The 20,299-nt window shown below is 41.0% G+C and overlaps 1 protein-coding gene across 9 annotated transcripts in view; it reads right to left on the bottom strand.

Moving 5' to 3' along the window:
• The window catches only part of PIK3CB (phosphatidylinositol-4,5-bisphosphate 3-kinase catalytic subunit beta), a 117,180-nt gene that overhangs the window by 75,140 nt on the left and 21,741 nt on the right, over positions 1-20,299 (bottom strand). For 5 of the 9 annotated variants that reach the window (XM_030028249.1, XM_030028250.1, XM_030028251.1 and 2 more), the window contains exon 1: positions 11,021-11,150. The gene's annotated coding sequence lies outside the window, so the exon portion shown is untranslated. Of the gene's footprint in view, positions 1-11,020; positions 11,151-12,543; positions 12,717-20,299 lie in introns of those variants that run through there. The other 4 variants (XM_041127036.1, XM_030028245.1, XM_030028246.1 and 1 more) reach the window with 1 other exon arrangement.

The following is a 20,299-nucleotide window of genomic DNA, read 5'->3' as shown; positions in this document are numbered from 1 at the left end:
GGCACCTAAAAGCTCGCTCTGATAAATGAGAACGAGCTCCTCCTCCTTCCAGAGCAAATGACTAGAGAGACTTACTTTCTTTTGACAACCACTTTGACTACATGAGAACAACTTTCTGTTCCAGAGCATGCTGCTTCACCTCCAAACAACAGTAGTAGTACTAGTAGTAGTATACAAGGTATATAAGCCTGGGCCTGTAGAAGAGCACTTGAACAGCAGCATTTGTAGTTAAGAAAGCAATTCTTAAAATATGCCATAAAATCAGAAATCAAAGAAGCGACTCTTGCAAATGAAAGCAAAGGCTTTTCAGTTTTCACACAAATAATAATGGTTTGACCATGATAAAGGTTTCTCACTACCACACTTGACAGCAAGAGTGATTTACCAAGGGTACAAGTCTCGAGGAGACTTGAAAAATATTTGCCGTAACTCCTTTCAAATTCCCTCCCATGATAAGTCAGAAAGAAAGCAAAGCCCCTCTGTAATCCTATTTGACTTTTCACAAGTAAATCACGGGGGGGGGGGAAGTACATCACAGAAAAACAGAAAACTAAAAAACACTTACACCATTTCATTTGCCACCACACCCCCAAAAAATCTTTCTTCAGGTTAATCACCAAAACGTAGAAGCTTGAGCTGAAAGTTTCAGGAATGCTGCCATTTCCAAATACTCCTTCTTATATAAGGGGTTTAACCAACCACACTGCCTGTTTTTCAAGAAAACCGCCATTACATAGGTGGAAACCCTTTATTACTCCCCAAATAGAGTTAAAAACCACAGTAAAAGTAGCATGCTACTTTCCTGGTCAACAAGCATCAATTAAATTAACAATGAAGAAGCAACTTTTGGCATCAAGAGGGTGGAAAATTTTCATAATAATTGGTATATATTAGGTCTGGCTCTTTTGAGCTTTATCAGTATAGAGCGCACAGCCTGCACCTCATTCTCGTGAGCCAATAACTCCAGAAGATCAGCCTTAAGCAGTGATCTACCAGTATTTTAAAAATCAGCAAGCAGTGACAGGAAGACAAAAGGAGACACCAAATGCTGAAGGCCTCTTTCAATCCTGTAGTTGCACGCAATAAAAGTTGACAAGTTATCAAAGTACAAATAAATCTGAAAATACAGCAACATGATTTGTGAAAATCACAGTAAAAACAAAGTAACTTGAGGACACTAAAATGATCAGCTGCAGTGATAGATTAAGACAAGAATTGCTCGGCCTTCTCATAAAATTTACTTAGAAGTTAACTGGAACAGGAATATTAACTCAGAGAAAACAGCTATAAATAGAAGGTGGTTAATCATTCAAATTTCTATTCCCATGACAACAATACACTAAAGATTCTAACTTTTTAATCTTTTAATATGATGCTTTAAAAGTACTTCAGCTGCTGCACTACAGTCTGCTTCTATCTACTTTTTAGGAATAATTTCTTTTTTTTTTTAATACAATAAAGGAGATTTTATCTTTTAATATGATGCTTTAAAAGTACTTCAGCTGCTGCACTACAGTCTGCTTCTATCTACTTTTTAGGCATAATTTCTTTTTTTTTTTTTAATACAATAAAGGAGATTTTCTTTCAACAAAAGCATTTTCAGATACTAGACAAAGTGAGGTTTTGCATCAGCTGGGATGATTAAAGGTGGCCCCTTAAATGAGGCCACTTAAAAATACATTTACCTTTTCTCCATCCTAATATAAAGCACATAAAACCTATTTGCTATTCAACTACCGTAGCTGCTACAAAGTATTTTTCAATTAAGCATTTGCATATATCCTAAAGTAGCATCTCACATACTTTAAGGTCCATGACAGTTGACGTTATGAATGTTCAAGGACATAAACACAAGAAAAGTACTAAGCAAAGACACCAAAGAAAGAAAAAGTAACCACCTCATCCCCAACGCACAGATGAAAACATACCATGATAACCAAACTTTAAGCTCAAACAGCAGCTGTGTGACACGCTTGGAAATGGAATCTAATTATTATAAAACCTTAGCCAGTGCTTTACCCACAGTATTTCTCACTCAAACAAATTAATGTTGAATCTTTCAAGTTAAACAAAATACAGTAAAGGAAAAAATAGAGAGAAGTTCTTTATTTAAAAAGTAGACGTAGATAGGGACTCTTCTCATTTTGTGGTGAATAGCAAACCAAAGTGGGTCGTAATCCAGTGTATTTGCAGTGACAGAAATTATGAAAGCACCCAATATGCGCATTCAATTTCAAAAAATACAGAGCTGCTGCAAATCTTGATGAAACTACTACAAATACACATGAAAAATTACGATGAGAGGTCTTGATTGTGGTCTTAACATTACTTCTAACTTTAAGTTACATCTTCACATGCTTGCAAATCTTGTTTTCACTGAAGAATACAGTTCCTATTAAATAACCTTTTGTTTTTATGCAGTACTTTTCTGCTATTCTTAATCACTGTAGCTCTTCATACACAAGATTTATTTACAGCACCCAAAAGAAGTAGAAATTACTACAGTTATCAAAACAGACTGACATATAAAAATAAACAATTTTTATGTACTTGGGTTAGCTGAACTCTAAGAACTTAGGCAGAATCACACTGAGCATTAAAAAAAATGGTACCTTAACACTTAAAGCAACAATTCAGTAAAGAGAAATGCTTTTATTATTACTCAGGTAAAAAATAAAGTTAGATCATTATGTTGAACTCACTAAAATTTTCAACATAGCTAGAGATCACCTAATTCAAGTGTAAATAAACATTTTTAATAAAAAAATATGACTTCCTTATATCACTACCACTAGTAGTAGACATACAACAGTACTTCCAAAGTGCTGGGGAAATAAAACTGGCCTAGGATGAAGGCTCACCATATTCCATACACATCTTACCAGTGGTATCTCTTTATCTTTAAATAACATTTTAAATTTTGCAATAGCTGATACATAGTTCGTAATAGTTTTTAATCATAATAAAGTTATTATGTAAAAAAAACTCACTTATGTAGATGGATGCAGATTATCAGTATATTAGAAAGTATTTTTTTTATTTTTATTTTTAATAAAATATAAAAGGACTACTGTCAAAAGCATTGTGTCTGTCTTATGTGGATATTAAAAAGAAGCTGAACAATATCACCCTGCTGAGAACAAATCATCAGTCCCTCCTCATTTTTATTAACAACAGAAAGTCTTTTTTTGCTAGCAAGAGTTTTGTGCCAAAAATTGACATACCATTTGCTGCTGACAATCTACCAGACTAATAATGCTTTTCTTCACGCAAGAGGTTTCAGAAAGTACTACTCACTTTCCAGTCAGCATTTATCACAGATTCCCAAATACAGTCCTCCCACGAAAAGAAAAACAAGACAGCTCTTCTCCACACACATACACACACCTCTTCACACTTAAATTATTACTATGGGTAAACAATTTAAAATACTTCAGCAGACGCAGACAAGCGTTCTTCACTTCCTGATGTTATGGCTCAATCCTAATGTCATGGTGCACATAAGTCTCCCATGAAACTTCCATTCAAACTTGGCATAAGAAAACTGAAAGAATAAAATCATAGAATCTTTCAGGTTGGAAAAGACCCTTAAGATCATCAAGTCCAACCATAAATCTAACACTGCCAAATCCACCACTAAACCATGTCCCTAAACATCACGTCTACATGTCTTAATTAGTAACAGGACTTACATTCTACCGTTTCATATGTCTATATGGACCGCAGACACATATATCCACCATCTCTGTTTTACTGCTGTCTGTATACCAAGCACTAACTCTTCTTCACCTAGAGGATCCCTGGTTACAACTCGGACAACCCTCCTTAAATATTTTCACTGGCATCTTGAATTGCATCCTTAGCAGGGCATATAGATAACTATATAGTAAATTCCGAGGTCCTCCCCTGTATCAGCTGAAACAAAAGGAAGACACTCGGCATTAAAGGCTAGAAATACAAATACTCCAAGCCCATATGATTTTCAGAACGCCACACACAACAGAGAATCCCAAAGGCCTTGCCTCCCTTAGCAGCACCCATTTAAGTCCAAAAGGGATCTGGGGGGGGGGGAAGAAACCAGCAACATCCCAACACCAGCAGAGAACAAACAATATTGCCAGCCACCTTCAAGCATTGAAACATATAGGATCCAAAAGCAGGCCTCTCAGTATCATGATTTCTATCACACCAACCCCCACATCTCCGTGGTACACCTCTAGTCCCAGACTGCTGAGCCCTTACTATAGCAGTCCACTCGTTTCCTAGCCTGGACCTCATCTGTGACTACTGGTTTTCTCCCCTCCCACAGCTGTCAACAGAGTCCTTTCTTCTGCAGATTTCATTTTACAGAATATCGTACTTTGTAAAGCATAAATTTCTAAAACACATCCTCAGGACAGGACCTCACAGGGCACTGTAAGGAACACTAGCCTATGCCTCCAAGAACCAGCAGTCTAGAAAGACAAGACACTTAACAGAGTGAACACTTGCTCATGGTTAACACACAGGTTCTTAATTTCTTTGGGGGTTGGGAGGGAAATAATATGGGATCGGGGGAGAAGGAATAAGCCAAGAGTAGTAAATTTAATAACAGACTACAAAAAGAAAAAAAAAAAAAAAAAAAAGTAAAAAAACCAGAAATACTGAAAGGTGGATGAAGTGAAAAAAAGTACAGGCGTAACAACCAAAGTGCTTTTCAAAACCAGCGAAGGAATTTGAAGCATGAAGCCAATCAGGAAGGGGATACAGTGCCCAATACAATTTTAAAATAACATTTTATGTGCTTCTTTCTGCCACATCAACTTTGCACTTAGCTTTGAGTTTCTACTGACAACATTTACCTTTGTTTACCTGGTTCTCCTCTGTGCGTATGTGTGTCTGTACCCGTGTGTGTATATACAAACCACAGGCTAACTCACGGCCTTCTGGAGAACACAACACTAAAGAGCAGTATGCACATCACTGACAGAAAACCATCATACTGCAGTACTTGAAAGCAGTCTTATTGGGGGTTATTTGTAGTGACATAAATGTAATCCATTTTTTAAATCAGGTATGCTTTATATTCTTCTGTTATTAACATTCTATACTCATGAACATCAAATTGTTAACTGAAAATAACATAGCACATTTTGAAATATTGCCTTTCATTCTTAGAAAATAAAATGACACAACAGTATCAAAATCCATCTCTCAAGCACCTTATTTACGAAAGATAAAAAAGGCATTGCTTAACAGATAGCTACCACAAGAACTTCAAGCACTACAAATGTTACCAGTAATTCTATTTTCTAGAGGTTTTTTACAATATTCTCCAAACCCTCTACCTACTCTGATTTTTAAACTGCTTCTAGTACTCTGTAGCTGCGTACAAGTGTGCCTTCCACATTAATTCTGTCACAAAACCACTTGACAACAAGACTGTGAGCCTCTTAAGATGTCAGGTCAACCCTACAGAACACCGGCTATTGCGCATTCCACACAAAAGCTTTCATAAACAACTGACTATTCTTATGCTTATTTTTTAAATATTTCATTGCTTTATTAAAGATACCTTCTGTGCATTCAGACAACAAAGAACTTTCAGAAACACTGAAAATTAGCAAATGCTTCATAACAATACTGTATCATAAAACCAAAGCCACACTAAGATTGTTATTATTTCTTATTAACTGACAACACAAGCCACAAACACTCCCATGAGTTCCACAGAATTATTTATCTACCCCTACTATCCAAACAAGCTATTGCACATATGCTGCCAGCTGATGCAAACTCAAAAGTGATGTCATCTAAATAATCTTTGAATCCTCTCTCAGGTTTTTTTTTAATCCAGTGGATATATGGCGTCTGGGGGCAAGGGGAGGACAGGAATGACCCAAAGTGAAAGCAAACAGTGCAAGCTCCTAACTGACTCCACATCACTTAAAAACGTTCATCGGTTCCAAATTAATGCATGAACAAAAGCTTCTGCTTTCTGCTACAAGAAATCCGGAAACAAAAGCCTAAGAAGAACATCGTGAAAAGAAGTTTAGACTCTTCAGTCAAAACCTTTGGTAGTCCCCGAAAGTGAACTTCAAAACATAGTAATGAGAACACACTGATTACTTGGGTCTCATAAAAAGAAATTAGAAATCACCAGGTTGTCACCTCTTCCCCTCTTACAAGTAAACTCATGCAAAGAAGAAAGATACCATCACATACAGGCACAAAAACCCACAACACAGATTTTTTTTTTTTTTTTTTTTTCCATTACAGGTCATACCTTTCCCATTCAGTCATCACAGTTTCTGGAGGAGGAAAGTGTATTTACAGAGCTATTTCATGTGCAATATTCACAATTCCTCATGATCCCTTAGAAGCACTTCATTTTTAGAGGCAGATCTATCCCACCAGGTCAACTCCCTCCACCCCTGCCTCAAGGAACTATACCTCACTTGTTCAAATTTTCTGTTAAAAAAAAAAGTAAGTAAAAAAAACTGGAGATCATTTATGATTTAACATGGGAAGTAAAACTGTTCAGCATCACAGCAACACGTAGTTAAGTTACACAAGCATAAAACTAGACACTGGTATTTCTGATGGAGTTCCTTTAAGACATTTTGATGCAGAATGCACAAAGCTATTCTAAAAATCAGAATAACTATTGCAAACAATAGCAAGATATTCTGGAAACAGAAGAGCACCCTTTACAATTCAGTTTTGTAGTGAAAAGTTAATGCAACACTACTTATCAAAAATATGTAAGTTTGACAATTTTGAAAGACACAAAAGTAAGCTATGAGTAGTAATTTAAGTATATTTTGCATCAAGAGAAAAATTATAGTATTCATAATTCTTATGGTCTTTTCAAAGTAAATACAAAAAATATTTCTACGTATGTAGGTTTAGCTCCAAAGACAGAAAATTACTCCTGAGTTCAATTAATTCACAATTTTACATCAAGAGTATCTAAGGTAAGAAATTGAGAAATGGAAGTTCTCACAGCTGCTCGCCCCCGCTTTTTCTTTTTTTCCCCTTTTAATGCAACTGGAAAATATCTGGGACATTTTTCCCCCCCATGATCAACAGCCAAAGCCATGAAGTGGAAGCAGCAAAGATGGTACCTGAGGACAGCCTGGGTCCTCTATTGGGATACAATCAAATTTATGAAATGCCGTATTCTGTAGCATGCTAGCAATTAAACTTTGGCTACCTAAAACTGCCAAAACCAAAACAAATAAACAATGTGGATGCCCCCCCAAATTATCAGTGGGAGACAGTATAATTGCTCCAACCCTACTTCTCAAAGGAAGCTTTTTCTGACACATCAGTGTCACTATTTGTTTCTCTAATCTTCTGAAGCCAGTATGTAAATTCAATTATTTTGGTAGCTACATATCCACAAGCATTTGCATACGAGGGCCTCACTCTGCAACTCTAATATATGTAAATGGAACGACATTCCTGAATTTATTTCCACCAAAGGTTGAGATATAAAGATTTACCCATGTAAATTTGACAGATTGTAAAACAGATTGGTCAATGTTGCACATAAACTAACTGGTACTTCAGGCATTATACAAATACATGTAACCTTAACCTTGCAGAATCTCTGATCTGTTTTTTGACAGAACCACCACTTTGTTACCTGCTGTTAATTCTGGACTTGTATACACCTTACCAACCCAAAGCAAAACCACCTGCTTACAAGTTACTACTCTTATTTCTAAAAATTAATTTTAAAAAGCTGTTAAATTTCTAATGCAAGATGATTTTTGGCACCAGATCTGATGTATTTACCAAAAAAGAACACACTGAAACTTTCACATGGTGAGTAATTGTGAGGACTAACAGCACTGACACAAAACACAGTGTCACTCAGACACTGATTTTTTTTTAGCTGTCTGCAATTCGAAGTCCTCATATTCTGAGGCAAATGAACTGAGATTTGAGATATAGTACATAACACCATGTGTGTCAATGCTCCAAGGGTATCGGTTTGAGTACAAACACACATTTACTAAAAAAACCCAAACGAGCAAGCTTTTCTGCGTTAACTGTGTACATGATGCTTATTTCAGACTTTTCTCTCCTGGACTGCTTTCACAGAAACTGGCAGTTGTGAAAAAGGGTAAACTTTGTAACTTGACACTCTGCTGCTACCAAGTATGGCAAGTCAGAAAGCCCACCTCAAACTGAAGCAGTCCCATGGACTTTGCATAAAATACAGTGCCACATTCCACAGCCCAACAACCCACACATTTATTTTCAGGTAAGTTAACTGGTAGCAACTTCTAGAGAACCAAGAGGAAAGCTTCCATGTGTATCTTTAGATCTATGAAAACGCACTTAAGCTCCTTGAACTCTGTGCCTCTAGTCATTGAGACACAATACCAGCTTTTGAGCTAAACAGCCAAAACACCAGCATGCATTTCCACCCAACTTCTAAATAATAAGTTAGTATTTTTCCTGCACCCTCTTCATATATATAGCATTCTCACAGCTTGTATTTTTATTGCATTTTGTTTTTAAACCTCACATTTGCAAAATAGAGCATACTGCAGACTTATGCAAACTTCAAAAAACAAGCCTGCAACATTTCACAAGCCTATTGACTCGACTTCCAAGAAAGGGAAAGGAGTAGCGAAGTACTGAAATCCGGGAGAAGAGGCAGGATACATTCTCTCTTTATTATATCACAAGAATCAAAGATAATTTTTTTTTTTTAAGAAGGCTTCCTACGCTAGAATTTGGAGCTCTGCCAAAAGTCTATAGACAATTGGAGAACTAGCAAATTTGTGACATCAGCTATTCCAAGGAAGTGAAACCTGACTTAACGGAAGTGATTTTTATTTAAGAAAAACAGATACTTAAATAGACATTAAAAAAAAAAATATTTTAAGACCAGGTATGGAGGAAGTTCCCTTGTAAAAAAATTTTTAAAAAGCATTTAATTACAGGCTGGAACCCCACTCAAACATGTTTCCAAGTCAATCTGCAACAGAACATTCTTGATATTACCGATATCCTGGAAATTCTTTTAAAAAAGGCCAAAAGAACAGTTCCCATAGAATTTTTGTTCAATAATCCTTTTCTTTCTCTCACTCTTCTGAAAAGCACTGCTTGCTGGCGTGAAACTTCTGAAGCCTGGAAAATCATCATCAGTCTGAACTGAAGCTTCTAGATCAAAGTTTCCAAGTGAAATGGTGATTGATTCCTCAGCCATCTTAATGCATTCCACTAGACTTTGCCACCCTTTGACAAGTGTATGGATATCTGATATTTCTTTATCTGCAATTTTCCTAAAAGCAAGTGTATTATAAAGTTTCGTTTCACCTTTTAATTCATCTTTGAAGACCTACAGTTGTGGGAGTCTCTAGGTAATACTGCAAACCATAGGCCGATGAAATTTCTATGACATCCTTCACGTATTCATGTAACTTTGAACCCTAAACTATGGTCCTGAAAAGAAAAAGAATGTGTTACTGGGGTTGCTAGTAATGCCCAGCTTCAAGAACTTCCTAAGCCTGAATAAAGTTCAGTATCGACAGTATAACAGCAGTGTTGACTTGGAAAGTACGTAACATTTACTTTAGCTGCAGTTGTCAATTCCAAATGAACAAAACTCATCAACGTATCTGGTGTCAAGAAAAGCCTGTAAATGCACAAAGTTCTGGCAAAAAAAAAACCCTAAGCTTTCTTGATTTTGGAAGGTATCCAGCATCAGTCTGTAAGCACACATGCGTTGGAGCTAGACAAACCAGCGATTCTGGCATGAAAGGTTTCCATTTCCCTTTCAGGAACTCTTCGGGACTAATGAAGATTTATTCCCCCCCTACACAAAAACAGGTCCTCATCTGTGGAAGAGTTTAGCTATCTGTTAAGAAAGCATACGACGACAGCACACTGCCAAAGCGATCATCCTGCCTACTACCCACTCTGGGCTGCACAGAGAATGAGCATATGACTGGAAATGCATTTCATAAAAGCTGCTTTTCCATACAAATTCCTGTGGTTCAGAAGGAAAACTGTGCTCAGAAACTTCGCTGAAAACAGCCAGGAACATCGAATAATCTAAACGCCACTTTAAAATCACATAGCAATCACTAAGAGTTCCCAGCTGAGGAAAGAAAAAAAATATATTAAAAAAAATAAAAGTCACCAGGCTTAAAGCAAAGACCCAGCTTCTCCGGCGAAACCTCACAGAGAAAAAGGCGCTGAACACCCAGGGACCCCGAGCCTCCTCCAAGCGCCGCTCTGAGCCCCCGAGGCTGGGGAGGGGCCGCACGGGCTCCGCCGCCCGCCACCCCGCTGCCCAGCGGCCCCGCGGCACGAGGGAGGCCCGCACCGGAGCTGTAACGAGGGGACGCCGCCCGCGCCCGACCCGCGGGAGCCAAGAGGCCGCGCCGGAGCCCGAGCAAGCGCGGCGGCGCAGCAAGCCCCGGGCCGGTTGCACAACGACCCGCCGTCCCGAGGGCGCAGGATGCGCGCGAGCCACTTGTTGCGGCGGCCGTTACCGCCGCGCGCTCTTGCGCAACGCCAGCTCGCGGCACGGCAGCGCACAAAGGCTCCCGCCCGCTCCACCGAGGCGGCCGGAGACCGGCGCCGGGCCGCCGCCGCCCGCCCCGGGCCCCTCGCCGCTGACGAACGGCCGCAGCCCGCCGAAACCTTCCCCCGCGCCGGGGAGAGGGCAGAGCCTCCCGCTCGGTTGAGCAACTACCGTGTCGCAACGAGCGGCGGCCGAGAAGTGCCCTCTTCCTGCGGAGCTCGGCACCGCGGGGCGGGGAGGGACCGAAACGAGCCGGCGGTGGCGGCCGAGAGGAAGCCTCCCCGCACCCCCCCACCGCCACGCAGACCTGCCCGCCCGCCGGTGCCCCGCCGGCCCGGCCCGCTCCGTCCCATCCCGCCGCGTCCCGTTCCCCTCAGAGCGCGGCGCGCACCCCGCGGCACAGCCGGCCCGGGCCGCCCAAGACTCCCGGGCCGCCCAAGACTCCCGGGCCGCCCAAGACTCCCGGGCCGCCCGCCCGCACACACCCACCTGCCCGGGCAGCAGCAGCCGCCGCCGGCTCCTGCGCCGCCCCCCAGCCAGCGCGGCAGCGCTGGCGCTAGCGGGGAGGCTGCTCCCTCACGCCGCCACCGGCAACGGCCGCGCCGCGCGCTGCTGCGTCCTCCGCTGGCACGGAGGGGGTGCCGGGCGTTACCTAGGCAATAGCTTCGCCCTCGGGTCCCGCCCCGCCCCCTTTGGCGCGGGCCGCCAACCCGGCCGCAGCTTTCAGTATCAACCCGCGGGCGGCGGCCAATCGCGCGGCGCGTCCCCGCCCCTTCTGGGCGCTCCCGGGCCCATTTTCCCGTGAGGGCCGGAGGTGGCCGCGGGGCGGCGGCGAGGCGCCCCCGGCCGGTGCTGCGGGGCTAGTGGCGAGGGGACCCGCCTGCCCGCCGCGGGCCACGCCGGACGGGTGTCCCGTCCCGTCCCGTCCCGTCCCGTCCCGTCCCGGGGCTCTGCTGCGAGGCCCGGGCCGCGGAGCCCCCCGCGAAAACCCCGTTTAGCGAGCTACGGCAGGGCTCGCCAGCCTCCGCTGCCTCCCAGCCCCGCTTGTTTAGGACTAGTTCCGTTTCCCCCGTCTCGTTTGGCACTCCCCGAGTGCGTTTCTCGTTCGCAGTCGCGAGCATCGCAGGCGCTCCGGGAAGCTGCGGCTGCTGCTGCGCGCGGCGTACCCAGACCCGAACACCTCTTCCCGCGGCCAGGCTTGGAAGTTAGGGCCGTGTTTCAGAAGGGTGAACGAGGCAGTCGTCTATGTTCACACGGTCAAGGGCTCGTCAAAGAGCAGCCTTCCCCAAGTGGCTTTTGGAAATCGGCAGGGAAGACCTCATTATAGCAGCTTATTGCCTTGCCAATGATTTCCGTGATGCATCTTCATTTTAAGAGTCTCGGCGCTAAGCTGTCAGGAATAATTGCACTGAAACTAGTACGTATAAAAGATAGGTGGTTTCCTAAGGCTTAAAAGAAGCAGTCAAAGAAAAGCAAGGTAGAATGTAACCAGTACTGAAACAACTTAACTTCTGCGTGCAGCTAGCCCCATCCCCACCCACTGAAATCAGCAGTTACATTCCTACTGCCTTTAATGAAAATAGGGCAAGACATAGCAGATTCTTGTCCGCATTCAAAGAGTATGATCACATTATGCATATTTTAACATCCCTATGCTAATAATCGTGCTGTATTATTAGTCTTGTCTATTTTCCTCTGTTCATTTTTCCAGTTCTTCCAGTTTTGAAAACAGAAAGATGGATGGATTTACTTCCTCATCAACTTCACTTACCAATTCTTAAGGCACTAAAATTTCATTAAATTTGGATTAGAAAACATCTAGGGGATGTTTAGTTGTTTGTTCCAAACAAACCAACCACCCACAATATGGATTGACTGGAAATTTATGGGAAGGACAATGATCTCCCCACTTATTTCAGCAAATGGGATTTTTGCAGGAACGGTGAGCATGCAATGCAACATCTAGGCAAATCTCAGTGGAAGGGCAGAAGCTAATGAGAAATCTCGCCTACCGTGTGTCAGACACCTTCACAGCCCGTCTGCTGAGTGTATCAATTAATAATTCCCCTTCCTGCTTTTAACCAGTTCTTTTAAGGCTGCTCAGTACTACAGGCATTGTTTCTGAACATCATGCTGCTTCTTCATACCGCAGGAATGTGGTAACTTCACTTGACTTCCCTTCTTCCTGGAAAAAAAAAAAAAAGCCCATAGATTTCAAATGAAAGTAACTGGTTTATCAGGCAAGTGTACAGATCGTACAAAGACAGTAACATCTCTATGGATCGTGTCCTATATAATGTTTAGTTCAGCACACTGAGCCACTTGTCTTGTTTTGTTTAAAGTTTACATTGCTACTGAAATATATTTCTGAAAAATGAAGTATTAATGAATTCCAGTAGTGCAAAAAGCCCCTTTTCAAACCATTCTAATATTTGCGGTTTTGACATTAAATATTCCAGAGAGTCTTGGCCTAGATATTCAAACCTTGGCTCGCTAGTTGGCCTCACTGATGACAAGCAGGTTTGTGCCTGGAAAGGCTAGACAATGTTTTTTAGAAAAGAGCTATTTCTTCTGGATCTTGCAACATTAGGTGATTGTTCTACAGGATCCAGTGCAGTCTTTGTAAAGCATAAGTCAACTATGATGCGAGTGATTTACTAGACTGAGCAGAGGGCTACACTCCAGAAACTTCAAGATCTGTTTACTGCGCTGCCATCTTTCCAATTGAATAATGATGCCTTGAAGTGTCTGTCATGCATAAAGCCCCAAGCACTTAAAAATTGTCTTGTATAGGCAATTTCTGCTATATCTATGAATAGACTTCAATGAAATCTGCCCACACAGAATTTTTCTGTAGGGTTATAATTCCTGACTTCAAATTTCCTTTCCCTTTTGTGTTTTAATGCCTCCAAATACAACATCAGTATTTAGCAGTGGGAGTAAAGAGATCTCAATCAGTAGTTACCAACATATTTCAGATTATAGTTGATCAACTTGCACAATATTCATGTTCTTGTCACACATGGAGTTGTTATGGACAGCGTGTGCAATATGGATAAGGCACTTGTCTTGAAACGTCTTAAAGAAACGTTTTTATACCCTATGCAGCAGTGGAAAAAAAAAATAGACTTTAAATATCTTAATTTTCAATTTCTTTATCTTTAGATTCTGTTTCCAACCCTCTTCACAAAACAACAAATGTTCTATTATTCCCCCCCCCCAGGCTATTGTTACATGTGTTCTCAGTATAACAAAAGGGTTTTGTCTAAAAAGGCTGTATCTGACTCATGTCTTTGCATGTGAAACAGCTGTACACCTAGGGCACATTCTTGGTCACTTGAAAATGTGTCATTTTCAGCATTCTGGGTTTACATTATTTTAGCCCTGTGTCACTGCAGTGATCAGAAGAAAGGAACTAATGCACAAGTTTTCTGCATATCTGCAGACATCACAGAACTGTGGCAGCAGACCCAGACAGGCGGAGAAAGAAAATGCAAGTGGAAATGCCACATGAAAGATGTTTGGCCTAAAGTAGAAAAAGCTGGTCTGAAAGAAATTCAAGTTAGTAAATCTAAAGGACAAAGATCCAGAACACAGCTGAATACTGGGCAGGAGATGCTTAGAAATCATTTATTACAAAACTTAAATGCTCATAGCAACTTGCTAGTGTCTGATACTGGGATACAATGGCAACATCTACAAGCCAAATCAGCTTTGGGTAGTTAATGCACAGGAATCTTTCACAGTGAATATAGAGTAACATGAGAATCTCTCACAGAGTCATTATTTTCTTAAAATAAAAAGTTATATTCAAAACTGTGTGAGCAATGGTAGAGAGAATAATGGTCACTCTACACCGCATGGTCATTCCTTTGTCAGCATGCTGCCTACTGTCATCCAAATAAAAGGCTTTAGAACATCTTGTGTATGAAAAAATAACATGACAGTCTCCTAAGCAGTCACTAGAGGAAAGCCAGTTTGGATTATAACATTCAAAAAATAGCTTATCTGGAATTAACAAAACTTTCATCTCCCATTTTAAGTCCCTCCTTCATCTATACTAGAAAAAAAAATGTCCCCTGTTGCCTAAGGTAGTAGGTTGTTAGCATTTGGGGGACAGAATCTCTCATTAGTCACTGAAATTTAAGAGGTGTTAATAAGCAAGCAAATAATTTTGGCGTGACTATTTCAAGCCATGTATTCAGCAAAAAATAAAATCACAAGAATCAGGTTTAACTGTCAAAGCCTATATTTAATCTCCTAAAAAGGAAATACTAAGAGATTCCCAAGGAATTTCGTATGTTAAAAGTATATTTACTAAGTCTATACATGATTTCATGCACTAGGTTAAAGTACTACAACACATAAATGATACGATAGAGAAGATATGGTATGCAGATAGCATGATCCTGCAACAGTCTCAGCTGATAAATAAAAGCTGGCCGGCTGGACTGGGCCTTCCCCATCTCTGCAGATGTTAGACCAATCTGTGAAAGCAAAGCTGCCCATTGCTATTAGGGCCTCTCAGGGTGCACTGATAAAGCGCTAACGGCACGGTGAAAAACTCAATGTAACACGCTAGCTCAATTTTGTAAGTATAACATTCCCTCAAAGGTGTTCTGTACAGTACGTTGGTCTCTTTCCTGTGCTTGTACCAGCGTGCATGTCTATAATAAGCTTCTCTTTGTTTCTCAAACTGACTCCGGTGAAGGGGGAGGCAGCAGCAAATAATGGACTGAGTGACTGCAAATGCAGATGTCAGACAAAACGGATGCTGAATTTGGCTAATGAAGCTACAGCCTGCAGCAAGAGCAAGCAGCTTTTAACAGTGCTTTGCTAAACCAAGTTATTTAACATGTGTAAAATTCAGTGCAAAAGTTCTCTGTAGAACTTATAGCATACGTACGGGAGCCAGAGCGAGCCAGAGCCAAACTGCCCTGTTACCTACAGCAGCACCTCAGACAGCCAGCAGCACTGAGACCCAAATATTCAGCATCCTGGCACTTCATTGCTCTGTTCCCCCTACTGAATTTGGTGCCTGAGGCCTCTCATTTTAAAATTTTAAGCCTAACTTAAATGATGTAAAGCCATTTGAAATAGAGGGCCTCTTCCTCAACCTCCCTGACCTCTGTAACACTCCAGAAGTACCAGCATGACACCTGATTCGTCCGTCAGGGCAGACAGAGCCCTGCTGCGAATGAGTGGGGTCGGCTCCTTCCCCTTTTCCCCGCTCAGGCAAGCTGCGTGAGCTGGCGTGCAGCAGCAGGTCCAAGCTGGAGAGAGGCCTTAACCTACCAAAGCTCTCCTGGAGCACTGGCTTTGCTTGTGATCCCACAGAGCCCAACTGCTTCTCTCAGGCTCCCTAAATCTGGGCCATGGACTTGGGGAATTGGAAAGGAGAGTCCCTCTGTACTGAGGCTGCAAGTGTGCCAGTAAGAGTTGGGAGTTGAACCCTCCTACCCTACCCTGTAAACCCACACCTAGAAGGCACATCGTCATATTGCTTCCAAATCACAGAAACTCCGTGATCAGGAGCTCTTAGGTAGATACTTTTAAATAGTGACATTCTTGATCAATTTATGCCAGTTCTATTGTAATAAAGCAGCATTTTTTTATATCACTTATCTGTAGAGAAACTGATTGAAAGTACTTAGTTGTCACTAATTCTATACTATAGCAAATGTACACGTAGTTGCTTATTTTCTGCACCTGCTCACGACAAACAGAGGTTTCTGGGTATGGCCGCACTTTACAAGACAGCTTGTTCATGAGGTATATGGACATCCATTTTATATCAGCCAGTGAAGATCAAAAAAATTCCTCAGAATTAGGAAGAGTAAGGTCTTTACAAAGATCAACAGCATCGTGAAGTGGCCATCTGACTTTGTTGCTATGTTCTCTCTTTATATATAAATATATCTACATAGTTTTTCATTTTTCCAGTTTCCTAACAGATTTTGCAAAAATAGTTCCGTTCATCAATACAAAATAACTTCTTTTATCAAGAGCATCTTGAATAGCTAGTATCTAATAGAACCAGGACTTCTGTCCACATGTAACCTCACACACCACACAGGCAAGTCTCCTACCCACTATTATCTCCTCTGCCCACTTTATGGCCCTGACCTCATACCCAATATTAACAGATTTTTGCAATAAAAAGCAGCACTTGGAATGTTCGAATTGCCAGTTTCTAGATGAGGCACTGAGTTCCCTTGTGTTATTTCTGCTGACTTTTCTAATCAAATATAAAGATCCCATGACACATTTTGACAAAAAGTAGGGCACAGCCGGCTTATTTATTCTTTTACTAAAAATAGACTTCAATGTCCAGCAGGTTGTAATGTGTTAGATAGCACTTCAAGTGTAATAGCTGCTGTACCTGCCTCGATACAGCTATATTACCAGTTCATCTTTGCAATATGCTAATTATGAAAGTCAAACACTAGGCTTCACAATTACTTTAGTAGTTCCATTTTGCTAAAATGCTTACTAGGATTAGACTGTCCAGCAATTGAAAAGGCAATAAAATACCTTCTCATCCTTACAGGAGGAGTTTCTGACACCCTTCCAAGCACAGCACAGCATGTTTTACATCTCTAGGGTTAATGGTATATTGCTATTCTCAGCCAGAGGCAAAGACTAGGAAAAGATTCATTACGGGAACTGGAACATAAATGGTTTAAAGAAACCCATATCTCGCCCACCTTCTTTACGTATTTACTTTCTAGCTGGCCTTTTTGTTAAGGCTATTCTGGTAACAGAACAGATGTAACAACTGTGAAAATGAATAAGGATCACAAATACTATTGAGTCTATCACACTTTCTAATGACTATGGATATGAAATATGCTGTATTATTTCTGAATGTGGCCTTGCAGAAGACTTTCAACTGATGTTTTGTCAAGTTTGCTTAGGAGAAGCTCATTGTCCAGTCACAACGGTGTAAGTCAGGGTTAGCAAGACTTCATTTTGTGTAGAATTGCCATAAGACAGAAAACACAGAGTCTTTAGCCCCTAAATTACACCGATGTAGCTACCCTTTGAGTCAAATATATTTACTGACCTGCAGTACACAGCGAATGTCACTTCTGAATTTGGTCATGTGCCATTTGAGAACCATGAAAGACTTGCTCAAAACCAAATCTTTCTTTATCTCACACAAGTTATATGCCATGTGCAAACCAAAGAAAGAGATAAAAGCAAGTGTGATATATTACTGCTACCATAAAACACAGGTAGTGCATCAACATTTCACTAGCCCATGGAAAAACATGATCACTTCAACCTCCTTGATTATTACACACTACTAGAAAGCTAGTACATCTGTATCTATCTATACCTACATATCAGGGCAAAATGAAAAAGTTTATGTAAAATTTTAAAAATCAGTAAGCACTAGAAAAATAACAAATACTACATGCAACATCATTTCCCTACAAATAAAATTCCTAGCTACAAATGGATTATTACTTTGAATTCCTATTTAAAATCTCGGATTTTAACTTCTTCCCTCTGGTGAATGTTACAATTTTAATACTGCTTATGAGTTTCTGTTTTTAAAAGGACTATCAAAAATACATATATCTAGCAGATAAGCACTCACAAGGCATTTATAGATTTCTTATTAAGGATGTTTCAAGTGTCTAGAAACCTCTCTAATACTAATTCATGAGCATCTACTCATATCAATGTTTATTGTGCTATAAAACTGTTCTTCTACACTAAGATCAGTGCAAACAGAGTCACTAAGACACACTGAAATCAGTGAGAAGCAAGCATATTCAGTGCTCTGCTGGAACAAACAGAAACACTTTCATCTCACATTTCTATTAATCTAACTTGCCGTGATCAGGAGCCATGAGTCCCACCCTCAGAAAAACCAGCACTCTGACACATTTCAGAACAGCACCCAAAAAGTGTTATTAACGGGCACTGCACAACCAACGCAGGAGAGATTCTGGGAATACTCCTAAAATGCCAGTACATGTTTTGAAGCAATACTCTGCACAACCTTTTGTTGCTAGACAATCCAATCATCCCAAATCAGGAAGACTCATGTTATTTCTAGGAATTACATTTTAGACAGTTTCTTCGAGCTACATATGCATCATCTTTATTTTCAGTCCTCAATAGCTAACATTACTAAATCTGGCTAGATGCCATCAAAAAAAAAACAAACAAAAAAAAGACTCTGTGGCATAAGAGGAAAAGTGTATTATTATTACCTTCAAAACTAACAAATTAAGCCTGCCTTACTATTTTGGAAACTCCAGGCTTTGTGCTAAATGGCTTTTTACAACAATGTTTCCAGGTATTGATTAACCAAATCAAAATATCTGTGTGTTTCCCCCACTCTGTCTGGCAATCTATCACAACAAGTCTGAAAGCTTCATTTATATGACTCATACGCCTTTCGATTAAGCAACTATGCAAATGATGCCAAGTCTCTATTTATCACAGCTTTGTCAGCGAAACAAATCATTCAGCAGGTGAATCATGAAATTACTGTCTGTGTGGATGCTATGTAAACACAGAGGGAAGCAGAGAGATGCCAGCTTAAAACTTCACGCTTCCCAATCTATTTCTCCCTTCCCATCTCCTTCACTGTATCACCATGACATTGCTAATATGAGCAGACAAACTCTTCTTGCCTTTTTCCCAACATGCAGCCCATTTGGCTGCAGTTCAGAAAGTCCTTTAGACACATCAGGAAAACTGACGCATATGCTTAAGCGGTTTGCTCAGGAGAGAGCGCTTGCTGCGTACGCCTTTTGAGAGGGAAAGCGGGGTTTCATTTCCAGTATGAGAGGCGCATCCATGCAAATGGCTCCACCACTTAGTGCGTAGCTCTCCTGCTTGGAAGGGGCTCATGGGGGGCTTTTGTTGCAATTCTGCTCTACAGTAAAGAAAGACTGACAGGGTATCACTGCTCGGAGAAGGGCTAGCCATCTGGACAAGGTTAGGTCACCTTTACAAGAGAACACATTCCAGCAGTTCATAAAAACGTGGCTGAAGAGCATTTTTTTATTCCCGGAACGTACCTCATTGCCAAAGAAGGTAGCTATGCTCAAGAAAATATTCCATGGGGAGCAAACAAATTCTTCTGCAAAGCCATTCCTCCCTGCTCCACCCCGGCTGACATTACACAAGTTGAATTATGCATGTCAAGGTATTAAGTAACATGTAAACACTTCCAGTAAATGTTTCTGCTGCAGGCCTTGGCTTAACTGGTGTTGCTTCCCTCTGTGATAATGGAAAAACAACTTCCTCAGTTCTTCTGCACCTAAAGCTTAATATTAATGAAGCATTTTCTACCAACCACTGACTGGAATCTTCCTCCTCCCCTGCCTCCCAATATAGATTTTAAAACCCCTGAAAACTTACCTAATGAAGCCTTACTCAGAGATGTCCTTCTCTGAACGTCTCTGATTGGCCTTATAGCCTATGCAATGGGGTAACTTGATGTCCCAACAATATTACAGTTCTGGTAATACATTTAAGGACAAATGACAAATTCCAAACAGAAACAAGTTGGGTCCTTCTTATATCACCAAGGATGTTCTATATGAATTCCTGGCTTCCCATCATGAATTGTCCAACAATATTTCCCCCCTTCCCAATTTTGAGATTATGTATTTTCACATATTTTTTCCCAAGGGTGTGAGAGCACAATGTTGGGAAGCCACAGTCCTTTTTCAGTCTGGTAGAGGAAATCCCCTTGGAATTTAGTATTGCTTTAGGCATGCACACTGTTTGCACAGCATA

Source organism: Aquila chrysaetos, chromosome 10 (genome assembly GCF_900496995.4).
Source record: "Aquila chrysaetos chrysaetos chromosome 10, bAquChr1.4, whole genome shotgun sequence".
Classification (NCBI taxonomy): Eukaryota; Metazoa; Chordata; class Aves; order Accipitriformes; family Accipitridae; genus Aquila; species Aquila chrysaetos.
This window is presented reverse-complemented; position numbering and strand designations above follow the sequence as displayed.